Source organism: Equus caballus, chromosome 9, assembly GCF_041296265.1.
Source record: "Equus caballus isolate H_3958 breed thoroughbred chromosome 9, TB-T2T, whole genome shotgun sequence".
NCBI lineage: Eukaryota > Metazoa > Chordata > Mammalia > Perissodactyla > Equidae > Equus > Equus caballus.
In genome coordinates, this window is record NC_091692.1 from 62035236 (window position 1) to 62038593 (window position 3358).

The window sequence follows — 3358 nt, forward strand, 5'->3', positions numbered from 1 at the left end:
GCCACCTCTTCCTGGCTTTTGTCCCTCGTATCTCATTAGACAAGCCAGCTTCAGGAAAGGGACGCGTTCTTCCGGGTGGGGGCCGCGTGGCCGCCACCCAGCAGCGGAGCCGTGACTCAGCTCCGCGGGCTCGCGCCCAGGCCAGGGCTGCGCGGGACCGGAACAGAGGGCCGCCCGGCCGCGCCGCACCTGCCCGGCGCCTCAGCCCGCCCCTCCCCTCCCCTCCCCTCCCCGCCCCTCCCGGAGGCGGCCCCGGCGGGCGGCGTGGCCGGGCAGGCTGTGGGCTTGCCGCCGCCCGCGCCCTGAGTCACCGCTCCCAGCCCCGCCGAGCCGAGCCGCCGCCCGGCCCCGCGCCTCTGCGCCTGCGCGCGCTCACGCGGCCTCCCGACCCCGCGCTGGGCTCTCCGCGCGGGCCACGGCCGGGACCTCCCCTGACGCGGCCTTCCCGGCGTCCGGACAGACGGGGTTCAGCAAAAGGAGTCCCCTGCCCCGCGTCCCTCCACAGCCAGAGTCTGTCTAACCACGCGCACTGACAGGAAGGAAACCCAGGCTGTCACTGTCCTGTTACTGGGTCTCCCCTGGCCTCCCTGCGGCTGGTCACATCCACCCGCGCGGTTCCCCTTTGATGGCAAGTCGCTAGTGGCATCCATCCTCTACAGCCTTCAGCTTTCTCCTGCCAGTGGTTCTCGAAGGTTGCTACCCGTTAGAATCATCTGGGGAGCTTTTAAAAACCCTGATGCTCAGACTGCACCCAGACCAATGAAATCAGAACCACGTGGAAGCCGGGCAGCCGCAGTTTGAAAAGTTCCCCAGGTGATTTCAAGGTTCAGCCAGGGCTGGGGACCACGGACCCAGACTTGGGCTTCTCAAACGTTTGTAGGCACTGAAATCACCTGGGTTCTTGTTAAAATGCAGCTTCCCATTCAGTAGGTCTGGGGAGGGGCAGTTCTAACAAGCTCCCAGGTGATGCTGAGGCTGCTGGTCTGAGAGCTACATCTGGAGCTGCAAGACGCTAAAGGCTCCTTGCCCCTTTACCTTGTCTCTTGTGTTGTAAAAGAGAAGACATGGGCCTTGGAGCAGATGGACAGGGTTTGAATCCCACCTTTGCCACTTCCTAGCTTGGTGAAATTAGACCCTGGTTCTTTGTGTGTAAAATGGAGGCCTGATACTTACCTGATACTTACCTCGCAAGTTTCTGGTGAGGATGACATAAGATGATCTTTGGAAGGCACCTGGTGCTCAGTGACGATCAGCTATATTAGGATGGCTAAGCTCACCATTCGCCCTCATGGCTGTATAGGCCGAGGAATGACAGAAGCAGAGGAAGAAGTCTCCCAGATTCCCTCTTCCCCGCTCTGCTCCCTAATGGGAGGACTGGGCTGGAAGCCAAAACACTCCCCTGTCTCCCAGGGGGGTCAGAAAGGAGAGGGGGCGGGGTTGGAGGGAGGGGGTGGGGGGCAAGGAGAGTCAGCATGAGCCCTGAGGAGGGTAGTGGGCCCTTGGGAGGCCTGAGTCCCTGGGGGAAGGGACTGTCTGCTGGAGGCAGACACTGAGGGTGGCAGGAAGAGTGACCTGAGCGGATGGTGAGAGTCCCAGAAGGCTGGAGAGCAGGGGCCGTGGAGAGTCAGCATCCCTGGAGCCAGGGGTACAGGAAGGGGCTGGAAGCAGGAGGGAGGACTGCCTGCACGTGGGGAGCTTCACTTCTCTGTCTTATTTCCCCTCAGAAATCCTGAGGCAGAGTTAAGTGTGCAGGCTTTGCCCAGAGGACGCCTTGGGCTGAATCTTGTCCTTCCCGCTTGGTAACTGTGTGACTTAAGCTCTCAACCTCAGATTCTTCATCTGTAAAATGGAGTTATAATCACTAACTCGCAGGATTGTTGTGAGAACTAAGCAAGGCAAACCTATGAAGCCCTCGGATCAGTGGTTGACACACAGCAAACCCGCCGTGAGTGTTTGCTACTATTATTCTTCTCATTGGACAGAGGTGCAACCTGAGGCGCAGAGAGTAAAGTAACACCCACGTCTGTGCTCTCTCTCCATCACGCAGGTAGAAAAGTGCCTCTTGGGTTCCTGGTGGATCTGAACACTGTTTTTAACCAATGTTATGACTTGGTAGAGGGCCCACTGTGCATGCTGGTGGTGGCATGGGCGGGCTCTCCTGAGACTCCAGACAGAATGTCTCATTTGGTGGCCCTGTGAATGGTTTGGAAGTCCGAGGCTCTGCCTCACGGCCTCCCTTGGGACCATTGGTGGGGACCATGTGCAATGAGGTCATGCATGTCTTGAGAGGAGTGAATGCTCTGTCAGGATCTGCTCAAATGCAAGGCCCGTTGGGGATTTTCTCTTCTGGATGCACATAAGATTGCAAGACTGCACTTTCTTTTAAGCCATAGGGTTCCAATGTCGCTCCAAGGGGCAGCTCAGTAGGCAGGATTTTTTCAAACAAGCTTTCTTCTATGCAGAGCCCATGGACTCTGATAGCAAGGGACCAGAAGCTAAGACAGGGAACTCTGATCCTTGGGCCGCCCTGCTCTGGGCTCCCGCTGTCCGCTGTGAACACTGCTAGCTTGGTGTTCCCCACATTGTCTTGTAATCGTTGGTTTCATGGCCTTCTCCTCCCCTGGACAGTCAGCTTTGTGAAGGTAAAGGCTGTGTCCTGCACCTTGAGTTCTCATCACCTGCCAAAATGCCTGACACCTAATCAGTGCGTGCTAAGTGCTCATTATTGATGCAAGAATAACTGAGATGTGGGACCTGGGGCAGGCGCCTCACTTCTCTGTTTTATCGTGGGCCTCAGTTTTTTCATGTGTATAGTGGGGTTTGGACTAAATTTGATCTCTTAGGCTCCCTCTGGCTCTAACAGTTGCTGAGTTTGAATTATTTTTCTTTTCTTTCTGTTTTTCTTTTTGAGGAAGACTAGCCCTGAGCTAACATCCCTGCTGATCTTCCTCTACTTTATATGTGGGACGCCTACCACAGCATGGCTTTCCAAGCAGTCCCATGTCCGCATCCAGGATCTGAACCGGTGAACACTGGGCAGCTAAAGCGGAACGTGGGAACTTAGCCACTCTGCCACGGGGCCGGCCCCTGAATTATTTTTCATTTGGGCAGAATTCACTTTATTTTTGCTTCCCAGGTATTTCCTACTTTTGGCGTTGCTTTTGTGTTTGCTCCTTGCTCAGGTGGGTGGATGAGCTTTATAAAATGATTGTAAATGCCCTGCTAATTAAGGCCTAAGATTCCTTTATTTTCTCACTAACTTCTTCTTGGCTAGGCCATCCATCTCTTTTTTGTTAGATCATTTTTAAATTTTATTTATTTATTTATTTATTTTAAAGATTTTATTTATTTCCTTTTT